This window comes from Equus caballus, chromosome 3 (assembly GCF_041296265.1).
Source record: "Equus caballus isolate H_3958 breed thoroughbred chromosome 3, TB-T2T, whole genome shotgun sequence".
NCBI classification, from domain to species: domain Eukaryota; kingdom Metazoa; phylum Chordata; class Mammalia; order Perissodactyla; family Equidae; genus Equus; species Equus caballus.
Genome location: NC_091686.1, coordinates 96,216,020 through 96,232,428, shown reverse-complemented (window position 1 = coordinate 96,232,428; position 16,409 = coordinate 96,216,020). Strand labels below are relative to the sequence as shown.

The 16,409-nt window shown below is 38.2% G+C and overlaps 1 non-coding gene across 1 annotated transcript; it reads right to left on the bottom strand.

Annotated features, from left to right (window-relative positions):
* Positions 1-15,928: 15,928 nt before the first annotated feature.
* Positions 15,929-16,013, bottom strand: MIR1261 (microRNA mir-1261). The gene has a single exon (NR_032810.1). It is a non-coding gene; the product is annotated as a microRNA mir-1261 (primary transcript).
* Between the last annotated feature and the right edge of the window lie 396 nt (positions 16,014-16,409).

The following is a 16,409-nucleotide window of genomic DNA, read 5'->3' as shown; positions in this document are numbered from 1 at the left end:
ACATATTCTTACCCTATCAGTATATTATGCTGAAACGTATAAACATATATTATGAATTTTGGAAAGTACAATTATGGTACAAAACTGATGAAAAAACTTAGAAAGACAGTAATATTATTTTATTCTTTTTATCAGTATATTGTTTTCAGGATACTTTGATTTTCCACATTTGAAATGACATGAAATGGTACAAAAGGAGCCTACAAGGAAATAGAACAGTGACACAGCTGGGTTTTTTGATATGGAAATCGCCGACATATGGCATTCCTAAAAATCTGGGCAGGAGGTTAGAATTTAAGTGTCCTTTATCTCACATGGCTAGAAGAGGACAGAGATTTAAACAAAATTAAAAAACAAATAGGTTTCAAGTAGAGGCCACACCAAGAAAGTGACATGAAGAAAATAAAAACTATGGCTAGTTTTTAATGCTATTTCTGATTTTTTTCCTAAGAAAAGTTGGAAAGTGTAGTGTGAGATGATTGAAATGAAAATCTGTTATGTGGAGCTGAAAGGGAAAAATTCTAAGTAAGAGGAGAAGTCGGTGCAATCACTCTCCTTACTACCCACAAACAGGCCACACGCAGCACTGCCTATTGCACAAGCTGATCAGCCCTACCTGGAATAAACTTCCCTTCATTCGGATGTATTAAACTTCTAGCCAAATACAATACTTCTCAAATCTTCCCTCCTTCATGGCTTTTCCAACCACTGTGATCTCCTCTGAACTCATTATATTTGCCTCTATCACTCACTTCTCTGTTTAACTATATGTTGCTTTGTGAGTTTATCTTTTTAATTTTTAAATTTTATTTATATTTTTTGAGGAAGATTAGCCCTGAGCTAACATCTGCTGTCAATCCTTCACTTTTTGCTGAGGAAGACTGGCCCCAAGATAACACCCGTGCCCATCTTCCTCCACTTTATACGGGGGGCACCTGCCACAGCATGGCTTGATAAGCAGTGCATAGGTCCATGCCTGGGATCCGAACTGGTGAACCTCGGGCCACTGAAGTGGAGTGCACAAACTTAACTGTGATGCCAAAGGGCCAACCCCGTGTGAGATTTTTTTTCAGACCTCTCACTTGTTTTTACTGTTAAAGTGTCCAGATCAGGCCCAAGATGGAGCACTTATGCTAAGCTCCATGTTTCTATATTTGCTTCTCTCAAAAATGGCAGGCCTATGCCGTCCAATCAGTGCTTGCCTGCTCAGCACAAGCTCCCTGACCTGGCTCCAAGCCTTCCCTTTGCTCCACATAAGGAAAGCAAGCCTGCTTTAAACAATCAGAAGTGTCCTGAAGAAGTTCCTTGTTCCTGCTTTCTATAAAATTCTCTCACTTTGTGTTACTCTTTGAAACTCTTTTCTATTTTCTAGACAGGATGTTTTCTGATTCATGAATCACCGAATAAAGCCAACCAGATCTTTTCAAATGTTCTGATTATTGGACTTTTCCTTTATTGTTACTTAGCTCTTCCAGGTGTACATATCTCATATTTTTTCCCACCCCAATTGTAAACTTTTAGGGATCAGAAGAGTTTTAGGGAGCTCTTCCACATATTTCTACTTCCATCACGTGGACTAGGCAGAGAATTAATATGTGAAGCACTCCACGACCTTGCGTAATTCGGGAACTGCTCTCTACATTTGGAGCAAGTGGATTTAGGAGGCAGCTGGAGCAGAAAGCAAACTTGCAGATCCCATCTGGGCCTCATACATCCTTTGTCCTGCTTTGGCTTCTTTTATGAATAATTTCTGGATCTTTATAATAAATATTTGTTGAACAATTAAATGAATAAATGAGTGAATTGTGTCCCATCTGGTAGTCTTGTTATGCTTCCAAAGATAAGGAATATTTTGGATATTTGAGATGAGAAAAATCTTTGGGAAAACTCTATTGGGTCAGAAGGCTTGAAGGAGACACAGGGTAATTTCCTCCGTCTCTTGTCAAACACGTAAAATGTTGTAATTTAGCCTTTGCTTAAGGTAACACCTTGTCAGAATTCTGTAGAACCAAGAAGAGTGTTCTTCCCTGGTTTCTCCAGCCTCTCCCTCATGTTTCACCCATGTCTTTAGTGGGAGGAGTATACTCTGAATAAATTAGTTTTTTCTCTCTTCCAAGGCTATACTGCACAACCTTTTTACTCTCTACTTTAGGGTCCTTTTTCCTTCTTAAGCTTTGATATTGTAGTTACTAGAAAATTCTAATAACGCTATATCCAAGACCTTGGCTAGTACAAAGTAGAAGTAGCACAAACACTGTCAAATTGATTGCACCTCTCTTTAAAATTTCAGAAGGCCCATGAACCTCTTGATATATTTTAGAATAATTATTATGAACACAAATTCCATGTGCCTCGGGAAGAAAATAAGTGCTTCGAGCTTTCTATTTACTTGATTACTGTATACAAAGGGATTTAATATTTCAGTTTACTGGGACATGGAACATTTATTTTCCTAACCTCAGTTAAGACGACACAAACATAAAAATAATAGTTAAATATATTAAGTACTTGCATTTCCTGATTACTTTACATGTATTATCACTACTGTAAATTTTCACAAATATCCAGTGAAATATTTTTTTATTGCCATTGCACAGGTAAGGATTGAGATATATAGAAGTAACTTGCTCAATGTTACATAGTTAGTATATTGCAGAGTCAAGATTCAAACCCAGGCAGTCTGACTCTGAACGCATACTCTAAAAATTCTGGTAGCAGGAACTGGTTCCTTCTGGCTCATAAGAGCTGGTTGCTAAATTTTCAGGGATTTTGTAAGCCAATTGATGTCATATTGGTAACTTGAAATTAGCCATGGTGGGTGCTGTAGGCAGAATAATGGTCCCCCAAAGTTGTCCATGTCGTACTCCCTGGCACCTGTCAACGTGTTACTTTACATGGCAAAAGGGACTTGGTAGATGTGATGAAGATTAAGGACCCTGGGAGATTATTGTGGTTTATCTAGGGGGGTCAGTCTCATCAAATGAATCCTGAGAAGGGAAGAACCATCCCCACCTGCAGTCAGGGAAGGAGCTGTAAAAACAGAAGCAGGGGCAGAGAGAGACGGCGTGAGAAGGAAACTGCTTTGGCAGCAACAGAAAGCTGAGGAGTTTAGTGGGAGTATTTACACTAGAGAAATCAGCAAATGGTATAAATTGGCTTTTATGGTTTTTTTTCCTGGAGAGACAGTTTTTAAACACTTGCCAGCACATTACTGCTCTTAACCATTATATTATGTTTGATCCTATTTAGTGGATGAAGAAATAGAGAGGTTAAGTAACTTATCCAAAACATAGATAGAGATCTGATTCTTTTCACAAAAACGTTTGCTGTAATTAATATATAAGCATGTTTTTAATGTTTGCAATAACCAAGAAGTTTAACTTATTTTTTTATTGTTGTACAATGTATTTAAGTTAATTATATTTAAGTAGACTCCTTCTCTGTCACAGCACATCTCTTCAGGACCCCTATTTTTCCTGACTACACCTTAGTGTATATCACTGTGTCTCTGAGAAATAGTCAGGATATGATCCAAGGACATGTAGGCCACTTAAAGAAAATAGAGAAGGAGTCAGTGAGTATTCACCCATCTCTCTAGCCCTCCAACCATATATTAATTTATGCATTCCAACAATAATCCAGTTACTTCTTCAATTTAATAGATTCTTATTGGTGAGCTACTATATGCTCAGTTCTAGATATTTGGTTATTAGTGGATAAAATAGTCAAAAAGTAATAACAAAAACCCAGAAACTACCACGCTCTCATTGAGCTTAAGTTCTAATGGAGCAATACACAAAAATTACTCCCAGGCACAGAATATCAATTTGGAGAGTAGAGACTTTCACATAACTAGATGTTGTCATTTTGGGGAAGTCCATGACCAAATAAAAGAGTATGGGGTCCACTCATGTAGCCTTCTGGCCTTTCAATGCCCTTTCTCCTTCTTATTTTACCCTTCCCCTGCTTGTGTTTCTTCCTCTTTATATAAAGTGGATCCACTTTACAAAGGTATCATTAAAGGTCCTGGCAAATAAAGATAGGATTCAAATAAAGAGCCACTATTGAAGCTACTACTTAAACAAGGATGATTAAAGCTGTGGGAATGACAAAGGATGGTGGGGGCACTCAGAAAGTAACAATGGCAAGTTCCTGAGCCTTAAAGGAGTTGCCCCTGGTTAGGAGCTATGCCCACGGAGAGACATAGCCCCTGCCAGAGACACAGTACCCAAGCAGGGAGGGAGTAAGGAAAAACACGATGATCTCACTCCTCCTGCCACCTTCTCCTGCTGGTGTCTCCCCTCTGCCAGCCCAACCAGAAGCCAGCCAGCAAGGGAGCCTGGGTGATGCAGTGTGCCATGGTCAACACCTGGAGTGCAGAGAAGGTCAGAGATTGAGTCTGGGTAGGAGGCGAATGGAGAACAAAGAATTATTTTGCAAATGGGTAAACTACATTATTTGCATGTTAATAAAGGAATATACCTTAAAGATTTAATCTTCTAATAGTAAAATTTAAGGTATTGTTAAAAAGTATCTTGGGCTGATGAGAGCTACCTGTTGGCCCTCAGATCACTATTGGTCTCTTACAAGGTGCCAACACTACCACAGACATTCTGTGCTCCTGGAACTCCCTGCTGCTTTCAGTCACCCACTAACTTTCAAGTCAGCTCCATTTGCTGATTTGCCAGGTTAATGTGTTTCAAAGGAAAGGCCACAGCTCTCAGATATAGGAGATGAGAAGGTTAGGATATTCCAACCAGATTGCCTTTTATCCTTTAATTTATTAGTGCTTATTTGTGTAACATGAAATCTTGTGGTTTAAAGAATGGCTCTATGGAACGCATTGGGTGAAAGGAAGCCTTCCATTCCTGTGGGTATCGTCCTTCCATGCGTATCCTTGGGGAGGTTATCAACTGATATTTTTGGTAAAAAGGCAAATGAGCTTTTGCACCATGTACACCCTTAACCAGCAGATGTCATGCAAAGTCCTGTGCATGTCTGTTTCTGCTTGTTGTTGTCAGTAGAACAATAGTATATGAAATTCAAAGAAAAATTCTCAAACAATTGTAACACCAAGAACTATCTCCACTGTCTTTGAGAAAAAATAGCAAGTTTAATAAAAAAAAATTTGTATTTTAATATATTTGAGGGGAAGAGAAGCAGTCAGACATTTGATCTATTTGGGGAGAAAAGCAATCAGGAAAAGAAATAATCAGATAGTCTCAATTTGTATCTTAATCTTAAAATACAATTATTCTAATTATTTTCTGCTTGTACTCCAGCCCTGTATAGTTGTTTTAATAATTGTATTGTTCCAAAATGTGTGTTGGACAGGGTACATTTACAGTACCTATCACTGGTATTGATTTTGTTCCTTTGATCAATAGTTTGAGGTATTTTTTAAAACTAAATCATATAGATTTACGGCACAATGCTCTAGACTGAAGAAATGCTATTATTCTTCACCAATCTGCTTGTTAAATACACAAAGAGTAGATTCCCCCACTGTCACACAGAAAAGTACAGTCACAGCCTGTCTAAGACCAGAATATTGTTTTCACTTCATACTGTATTGATATAGAAATTTTCCCCTATGGAATCTCACTCTGTTCATTCTGTATAAATAAAATTCCCTGAAAATATGTTTATTCTATTTTTTCCCCATTGTTGTCAGCTGCATTGTTTACAATCTTTGCATCACCCACATATTTTGTTAATTTGCTATTATGTTTCTCTTCTAGATCCTGAACAATTTGTTCAACATCATTGGGCTAAATGTTGGGTTTTGTGTGGTGCTCTTTTGACCATCTCCTAAATATTTGGAAAAAAATACAGTGCATCATTATAATCTAATATATGTGATTATGTTTTAATTCAAGCTAATGTGAAACACACAGTTTACACCCAGTTGGTCAATAGATCAATTATGGAAGAAGAAATGATCCGTGCTAAGCAAGCAGTGATTATTGATGGCAAATGTTTAGGATAAGTTTTAATTTTTTTCTCACATTTAACCAGAACTTCAGAGTTACAGATCATGTATTAGTCAGGATTCTCCAGAGAAACCAAACCAATAGGATGTATATATATGTATAGAAAGAGATTTATTCTGAGAATTGGATTACACAATTATGGAGATTGACAAACCCAAGATCTACATTTGGTAAGATGGAGATCCAGGGAAGCCGATGGTATAGTTCAGGTCCAAGTTCCAAGGACTGAGAATCAGGAGAGCCAATGCTATAGATTTAGTCCAAAGGCCTTCAAGCTCAAGACCCAGGAAGAGTCAATGTTTCAGTTCCAGTTTAAAGGCAGGAAAAAACTGATGTCTCAGCTTAAAGGCAGTGAAGCAAGAGGAATTCTCTCTTATTCAGGGAGGGTCAGCCTTTTTATTCTGTTTAGGCCTGAACAGAATAACTGATTGAATAAGGCACATCCACATTATTGAGGGCAATCTGCTTTACTCAGTCTACAAATTTCAACATTAAACTCAGCCAAAAACACTCTCACAGAAATGCCCAGAATAATATTTGGCTAAAATATCTGGGCACCCCACAGCCCAGTCAAGTTGACAAATAAAATGAACCATCACAGACTATAAGACACTTCTTCACTCAGTTCCCTCACTACAAAATGAAGGATTCGTTGTAGATCAAAGGTTTCCAAGTCTAGCTGAACTTCAGAATCAACTGGATACCTTAAAAACAGAGATATTTTTGTGCTCACTTGAGAGCTGCTGAATCAGACTTTGTGTCTGAGAACAGAGCCCAGGAATCAAGTCATTCTGATTCTATATTCCGCATGTTGATTGAGACTCTGCAAACTGTATATCTCCATCGTCAGCTGATTTCTTAACATCTCTTCCAATAGAGTTCTCTGGAAAGAGACTGAAATGCAGGAGGAGGGAAGAAAGGAATTTTTCCTATTTTCTTTCTGTTTCCTGTCAATATCACTGGAGAAGTGACCCTTTTACCCTGGAAGAAGCAATTGATTCCAGTTTTCAATTTTTGTTGGTACTTTTAGAACCAGTCTCATTTGAACTCCTGAGAACCCCATGTTAAATTTCTACATCCTGGTCCTCCAGGCTCATCATTTGACCTTCTGAGGTGTCAGTACAGATGGGCAATGGTCTTTCCTATGAGGTATGAAACCAAATCTTATGGGATCTTCCTCTGAGCTCCTGAGGTCCCAAAAGCAGTTGATCAGTGCACCATCTCACATTTCTGAGTCACAGTTCCACGGCCAGTCCTCTGAGCTGCTAGACTCAAACCATCTCAGACCACCCATTTGTTTTTCCCAGTTGCAGAGGTGGTAGCTGATTCCTGCCTTTACTCTCTGGTCTTAACCTTAATGTTGCCTTTGGCTGCTCCTATTCTTCAACATCTTCTTCCCCAATCCCACATCAAATCTTCTCTGTTGAAAGACTTAATGCCATTTGTGTTTCCCGATTGACAACTACCTGCAGCAAGTTAGCAGACTATGCGTGTGAATGTCTAGGTGAGGAATCGTCCATCCAGGGGAAAGAGCAAACTCAAAGCCCTTGAAGAAGAAATATGCCTGGAATGTTTGAGAAACAGCAAGGAAGCCACTGTGGCTGGAGCAAAGTGAGTGAGAAGCGAATATTTGGAGATGTCAAACAGGGCCAGATCATGAACAGCCTCGTAACTTTTGGCTTTTATTTTGAGTATGAAGGAAAGCCACTTCTCTTTAAGGAGAGGAGTGACATGATGATAATTTTGTTTGAAAACTATCACTCTGGCTGCTATAGTTAGAATATATTTTGGGAGACAAAACCAAAAACAGAGATACCAGTTAGAAGCGAATTATAAACATCCAAGGAAGAGATGATGGTGATTTTTTTCCCCAGGGTAATAGCAGTGGAGGTCATAATAATTAGAAAGATTATGAATATATTTTGGTGGTGGAATCAACCAGGTTTGCCAAAAAATTGAATGAAAGAAGAGAAAAGTCATCAAGAATAGCCTCAATGTTTTGGCCTGTGCAACTGGAATAGTGAAGCTACCATTAACTGAAATGGAGCTGTTTCTTTTTGTTAGAGTAGGGGATGGATATCAGGAGTTATGTCTTTAACATGTAAAGTTTCAGTTGTTAGGTAGATAGTTGTGTATGTGGATCTGAAGTTCAGGGTAGAGGTCCAAGATGAAGATATCAATATGAGAGACTTCAAAATAGACATGATATTTAAAAGCTATGAGACGGGATAAAATAATCTAGGGAGTGTAGATAGAACAGAGCAGAGGTGCAGGAGATACCAACATTGAGGGATTGAGAAGATGAGAAGGAACCATCAATAGTGACTCAGGATCCAGAAAAGTAGGTGGGATACTAGGAGAATGTAGTATCCTGGGAGTCAGTGACGAAGGTTTCTAGGAGGAGGCAGGATAAACAGTGCAAAAGTTGCTGATAGGTCAACTGAGATAAAAACTGAGAACACACCAAGTGACTCCAGCAACATGAAGGTCATTGATGACCATGATAAAGAGCAGTTTCTGGGGAGCGGTGGGGTTGAGAGTTTGGAGTGGGATTAAGAGAGAATGGAAGTAGATAGATTGTAGCCAGAGTATGGACAACTTTTTCAAGTCATTTTCTTTCTTTCCTTTCTTCCTTCCTTCCTTCCTCTTTCTTTTTTTAACATAAAAGAAATGAAGGAAATGGGATGGTAACTAAAGTGGGAAGAGGGATTGAGAGAGTTTTTAAAAGATGGTAGGAAAAACTGCATATTTGTGTGTTGCTGGGAAAAATCCATGAGAGAGGTCAATTTGCTGATTTGGCAATGAAGAAAGAGCTGCAGGAGTGACATTGTTGGGTAGGAAAAGGGGGATGGGATCTAGGGCATAATGTGGAGAAATTTGCTTTAAAAACATGGACAATTCATCTATATTTTTAAGTCATAAAACATATTATTTCATTCTTCCACGTAAAACCTATGAATGATTTCTCCTTGTTTTAGGAGAAAACCTACAATCTTTACCCCTGCCCTCAAGGTTAAGGATGAGCTGGATTTTGCCTTTCTTGCTGCATCACCTCTAGCCACTCTCCCTGCACCACTGAACTCCCGCCAGACTGGCCTCCTTTTTGTGTCCTGAACACACCAACATTTTTCTTGCTCTAGGGCCTTTGAACTTGCTATTCCCTCTGCCTGGTAACCTATTCTCTTGGCTTTTTATTGGCTTCTTCTTTCCCATATTTTAGGTTTCAGCCTAAATATTTCTCTTTTCAGAGAATCCTTTCCCAATAACCTTATGTAAAGTACCTGATCAGAAATTACTCTCTATCGTTATGCGCCATTTAATAGCACTTATTGCAATTTGTAATTATCTTGCATGTGTTTATTTCCTTGCTCTTTATCTTTCTCCCAAAACAAAATGTAAGTTCCAGCTAGATCTGCAACACTTAGTACAGTGTCAGGCTCACACAGGTAATCAATAAATTATGTCTGTGACATAAATAATTCTTTATTAAAATAATAATTAAAATCTAAATGTCCCAAAGTTCTCTTACCTTTAGGGTGTTTATTACTTTTAATAGACATGCAACAACAATCTGAGCTCATAGGCTGGATAATTGCAGGAAGTCGAACTCTTTTCCCAAAGATTTCTGAGATCACTCCTTGTGTGTGTTAGAAATCTACCCTGTTTTTCTTGTCACCCCTTTTTCTCCCTTATAGATTGCCTCCAGCTGTCTCATCACCCCTTTTTCATTCCTGAGCAAACTTCATCCCAAAGCATGGACACAGGCTCCTAAACACAGCTACAGTATTGCTCTCATGTTTAAGATTTTACTAAATCTTGGGGATGATCATAGTGTTGGTAGTAATAACAATCATATTTAGCACTTGCTAGGACTAGACACTGTTCTAATATATATTATATGTAATATTCTATATATGTGATATATATGTAATTGTGTATATATATAGAATATATATCACTTAATTATCCCACCAATCCTATGATGTTGATATTATTATTATCCCCATTTTATAGATAAGACACCTAAGCACTGGGATGGTATATGTAACTCAGCACTGAAAAAGCATATGTAACCCAAAGACATGTAATTAATAAGTCATTAACCCGGGATTTAATCCCAGGCAGTGTCGCTGTAGAGTCCACTCTCTTAAAGGGAAAAGAATTATAATGTAGAGAAGGAATGGTTAAAACTGGCTATCTGATAACTTTCTGCCTTTAATGTGTTGACCATTCTCTTTGATTTGAGTTCTCCTGCTGGACACGTCTTTCTCAGCTGCTGGTTTATTTCCATATTGCTGAGGCTTGATTCTCTTTCTTTGGGATGAATTCAGCTTTTCTAAGCTCTTTATTCATTTTCACTACCTGCACTCAGCCAAAGAAAATCAATATATCTTAGCAACATAATAATTTTTGCAAAGACTAACTCAACTCAAAATCAACAGATCCTTTTACATGAGTAAATATGTAAGAACAGTTTGGTCTGAGGCATGTGTATTTTCATTTCTCCACTGCCTTACAGATGCATGGCTCACAGGGTCAGCAAAGAGGTCCCTATGCGAGCAAAGGGAGGATGTTGGCATTCACTCTAGAATTTAGAAATGGCTGTGGCCTTTAAAATGGCACACTCTTGTCCTGACTTCATATGCAAAACCCTGCAAGGGTTACATAAAACAATGATGGCATTTGCAACGCCTAGGCACTAACAGGAGAAAAGGAGACAGCATGACTCACGACTTCAAGTGTTATAAAGTAAGTAGCCTCTGAGTCAGAGAAATGGCAGCATTTTGTTCAGCAAAGATATGCTACAAAGCCCAAGGCCAGATGTAAAAATCCAAAGTGACCACCACAAGTGTTTCAGGGGGCATTCATGTGAAGACTTTTGGCGGAAAAATGCTGTTAAGCAATGAGGATGTTGGAAAAGACTGATTCTCATGGCTAAACTCAGAATGTAGAGACCCCTGGAATATTGGAAACCCAATGGCAAATCTGTCTTCCCTAAACATCTTGAGGGCAGCACATGTCTAGGTGGGTTGGAGGTTTAAAAAAATACATCATGATATCTCTTTATAAATATCATACAGCTCAGGAGCTTACATTAACAACAAATACAAGAACAGCAGTAAAAGCAGCTGCCATTAATTAATCAATTAATTGATTAGATAAAAGATTATTTAGTGGTGCCAGGAGCTGCAGATCTAGCAGTGAACAAAGCAGATAAAAATCCCAGCCTTCATAGAGGTTATGTGTACAGAGTACTTAGTGTGCCAGATATTGTGTACTGTTTTATAGAGATTTATTACAGTTATTCCTTATGACAATTTTTTTTTTTTGGTGAGGAAGATTGTTGCTGAGCTAACAACTGTGCCAATCTTCCTTGATTTTGTATATGGGATGCTGCCACAGCATGGCTCAACAAGCGGTGTGTAGATGCATAGGTCTGTGCCACCCAGGATCTGAACCTGCGAACCCCGGGCCACTGAAGCAGAGCATGCAAACTTAACTACTATGCCACTGGGCTGCCCCCTCTCATGACAACTTTCGAGGTAGTTTTTCTTTTGGAAAGTATCATACCGTTATAGAATGAAAAGAGTGAGACTTAGAAGGACTAAATCAGTGATCGAGGTCCAGTAACCAGGAAGCAAGACAGCCAAGTCTCAGACCCAGGCCTGCCTGACTCTGAAGTCTAGAGATCTGATGCTTCTAAACCCTATTTGTGTTGTCTCCTAATACACCCATTTGAGTTCTGTGAATTCCCTCAGCTATCAACTGTTAACCTCAGTCTACCAATTTGGCTTTGTGTGTCTGCTCTATTCATATGTATTTCCATTTCACAATAGATTTTTGTTTACAGGTATATATTTGCTGATTCCACCAAGACAAACACATAATCATAGCAACACCATTAGTGCTTTATGTTTTTTTCCTACATTTCTGATGAGAGCATTTATCAAGCCTCGATTCGTAGGACGCTCACTAAAATATCATTATCTAGCTCCATTCAGTTGTCTAATAAATGATGTATTCCTGTTCTCAAACAGCCAAAAGTGTGTTCTAATAAAGTCCTGCATATAGGTAGACTAAGATTTCAAGCACAGATACATTTCATATTTATATCTGATTTTTACAAGGATAGAGTATATATATGACATTTGCTAGGGTAAACTTAATTAGGCTTGGAGTTATGTTTCCCTGTATGCTTCCAGATTAGAGTTGGTCCAAAGGACTTTTGTACACTTGGAATGCAGAAATAAAGGAGCATCTGTTGTTCTCTGAGAGACTTTTCCCAACCATATCTGGTGCAAACATTCACAGAGGTGCTTTCTCTGTGTCCATTTATTCCTCCAGCCTCCTAGCCATGCTGACTAACAGTGACCTCAGGCTCTCCCAGACACTTGGCTGTGGACTCACTGATTCAGTAGCTACTCAGGAGCAATGGCTTTGCACAGGCTTATCCACAAACTTGCCTTTCATGTTTCTGCATCTATGGCTTGTAGGACATGGCTTCTCTGATTGACTGGTTGGTGATTCAATCTCTGATCCGATCCCTCTTCTGGATCTGTATTTTCCAATGATTTTGTAAGTTCTACATCCTATAGTAATTTCTTTATTCAAAAGACTCAGATTGACACTTTTCTACTGATTGAAACTGGGTTGCTTCACCAACAAAAGACGAATGCTAATCATTAGCGAGCCAGAAAGAGAAAGACAAATACCGTTATGATCTCATTTATTTCTGGAATCTAAAAACAGCTGAACTCCTAGAAACAGAGAGTAGAATGGTGGTTGCCAGGGTCTAGGGGGTGGGAGAAATGGGGAGATGTTGGTCAAAGGGTACAAATTTCCAGTCGTAAGATGGATAAGTTCTGGGACTCTAATGTTCAATATGGTGACTACAGTTAACAATGCTGTATTACATACTTGAAAGTTGCTAAAAGAGTAAATCTTAAATGTCACCACACACACACAAAAAGCTAATTATTAAAAAAAATAGAAATGTTGTCTTATTTGGAAAGTTAATATGCTACACATGGTGCAGTATTCTATTCTAGCACCTCAGATATTTTTAAAAATGCTCTATTTTGTCTTCTGTTGATTTGAAGAAGCAGTAGATTGAAATTGACACAGCAAGAAATGACAGAGCAGCTCTACCCCAAATCTCCACACAAGTTTGATTTTGCATGTAATACAAAGGACAAAAAATTACTGATAAATCTTTAACTCCATTCCTTTATTATCTTTTAAGTCTTTACTGTGGAACATAAAAAATTGTTCAACTGAAATTAATTGAACCACAAGTTGTTTATGTAACTGTTTAAGGATAGTATGTCAAAGAATATTATGATTCCTAGTAAACTGACAGGGAAAAAGGATTTGTTAGTTGTAGTTTGAAAGGATAAAAAAACTGTCAGAGATCATGTTTGAAATATACATTCTGCCTCACTGAACTGCATAATTTATATCAATAATTTATGACCATACTATTTTTTACTTAATGTGCACATTAGCTTTTATGAGTATGTTGGGAATTATTGCAAACTGAATTTCCTATAAACTATACCTGTATTTCACAGGACTTTGCTTTACGCATTTTAAGTACCTTACTCAATGTGTAGCTGATCCAATTTTTTTCATTTATTTTTTAAACTTTTCATTTTTGAACTGTTTTGGATTTACATAGAAGTTGAGAAGATAATACAGAAAATTCCTATATAGCCCAGGCCCAATTTTCTCCTATTATTAACATCTTATATGACACTTTTATTAAAAGTAATCAACCAATATTGACATATTATTATGTAAAGCCCATAATTTATTCAGGTTTTCTTAGTTTTAACCTGATGTCCTTTTTCTATTCTTGGATCCTATCCAGAATATCACATTGCATTTGGTCATCATGTCTCCTTAGCTGCTCTTGACTGTGACAGTCTCTCAGACTTTCCTTGATTTTGATGACCTTGACAGTTTTGGGGAGTTCTGTTCAGGTATTTTGTAGAATGTCCCTCAATTTGAATTTGTCTGATATTTTTCTTATGATTAGACTGGGGTTAGGGGTTTCTGTGAGGAAGACCAGAGAAGCAAAGTACCCTTTTCATCACATTATATTAAAGGTAAGTACCAGCAATGCTACTCATCACTGGTCATGTTAACCCTGATCACCTGGGTGAGATAGTGTTTGTCAGGTCACTCCACTGTGGAGTTACCCTTTTTTCTCTTTCCATACTCTGCTTTTTGAAAGGAAGTCACTGTATTAGTTTTCTGGGGCTACCGTAACAAAGTATCACTAACTGAGTGCCTTAATATCAGCATCTCATAGTTCTGAAGCCAAGAAGTCCGAGATCAAGGTGTTGGCAGGGTTGGCTCCTTCTGAGGGCAGTGATAGAAAGCCTGTTCCAAGCCTTTCTCCTAGCTTCTGGGGCTTTGCTGACATCTTTGGAACTCTTTGGTTTGTACACACATCACTTGGATCTCTGCCTTTATACTCAGTTGGCGTCCTCCCTGTGTTCATGTCTATGTCCAAATTTCCCCATCTTATTTATTTATTTTTAATTTTCCTTTTTTTCCCCTTTTTTTTGTAGGGAAGGATTTGCCCTGAGCTAACATCTGTTGTCAATCTTCCTCTTTTTTTCCCCCTCCTCAATGCCCCAGTGCATGGTTATATATCCCAGTTCTAAGTCCTTCTAGTTCATCTATGTGAGTCACTGCCACAGCACGGCAACTGACAGGTGGTGTGGTTCTGTGACAGGGAAATGAACCCAGCTGCCAAAGCAGTGAGAGTGTCAAACTATAACCACTAGGCAATCAGGGAGGTTTGAAATTTCCCTGTTTTATAAGGGCACTATTTATATTATATTAGGGGCCCACCATATTCCAGTACAGCCTCACCTTAACTAATTACATCTGTAATGACCTTATTCCCAAATAAAATCTAATTCTGTGGTACTGAGATCTAAGATTTGAACATGTGAAGTTTGGGGGACACAATTCAACCCATAACAGTTACTATGCATGATATGCACTTAGAGAGTGGGGAGTTATGGTCTACCTCATTTATTTATATTAGTATGGACTCATTGGTACTTAGTTTATGCTTTGGGTTATCATCCAATGCTATTTTGTTTTCTTATTTGGCCATTTGGAGCTCTTTCATTTGGGTCCTATGTCCCTTTAAAATACTCCTATCAACATAGTTTTTATTTTTCTTAAAAAACTTTTTTAGCGCTTCCTTAATTTCTGACACCACAATACCTTTTATTGGATAACAGTACAGGCATATCTCATTTTATTGCACTTTGCTTTATTACGCTTCACAGATATTGCATTTTTTACAAATTGACAGCTTGTGTCTACCCTGTATTGAGCAAGTCTATTGGCGCCATTTTTCCAGCAGCATTTGCTCAGTTCATATTTTTGTGTCATATTTTGGTAATTCTTGCAATAGTTTCAAATTTTTCATTATTATTATATTTGTTTTGGTGGTCCGTCATCAGTGATTACTATTCAATTACTATTGTAACTACTATTACTATTGTAATTGTTTTGGGGCACCACAAACCACACCCATATAAGATGGCAAACCTAATTGATAAATGTTCTGACTTCTCCATAGACCCGCCATTCCTCTTCTCTCTCCCTCTCCCTAGGCCTCCCTATTCCCTGAAACACAACAATATTGAAATTAGGCCAATTAATAACCCTGAAATGGCTTCTAAGTGTTCAAGTGAAGGGAAGAGTTGCAAGTCTCTCACTTTAAATCAGAAGCTAAAAATGATTAAGTTTAGTGAGGAAAGCATGTTGAAAGCCAAGATAAGCTGAAAGCTAGGCCTCTGTGCCAAAGAGTTAGCCAAGTTGTGAATGCAAAGGAAAAGTTCTTGAAGGAATTCAAAAATGCTACTGCAGTGAACACAGAAATAATGAGAAAGTGATACAGACTTACTGCTGATATGGAGAAAGCTTCAGTGGTCTGGATAGAAGATCAAATCAGCCACAATATTCCCTTAAGCCAAAGCCTAATCCACAGCACGGCCCTAACTCCCTTCAATTCTAGGAAGGCTGAGAGAGGTGAGGAAGCTGCAGAAGAAAAGTTTGAAGCCAGCAGAGGTTGGTTCATGACATTTAAGGAAAGAAGTCATCTCCATAACATCAAAGTGCAAAGTGAAGCAGCAAGTGCTGATGTAGAAGCTACAATAAGTTACCCAGAAGATCTAGCTAAGATAATTCATGAAGGTGGCTACATTAAACAACAGATTTTCAATGTAGATGAAACAGCCTTCTATCGGAAGAAGATGCCATCTAGGACTTTCATAGCTAGAGAGGAGAAGTCAATGCCTGCCTTCAAATCTTCAAAGGACAGGCTGACTCATGTTAGAGGCTAAATGCAGCTGGTGACTTTAAGTTGAAGTCACTGTTTACCTTTCC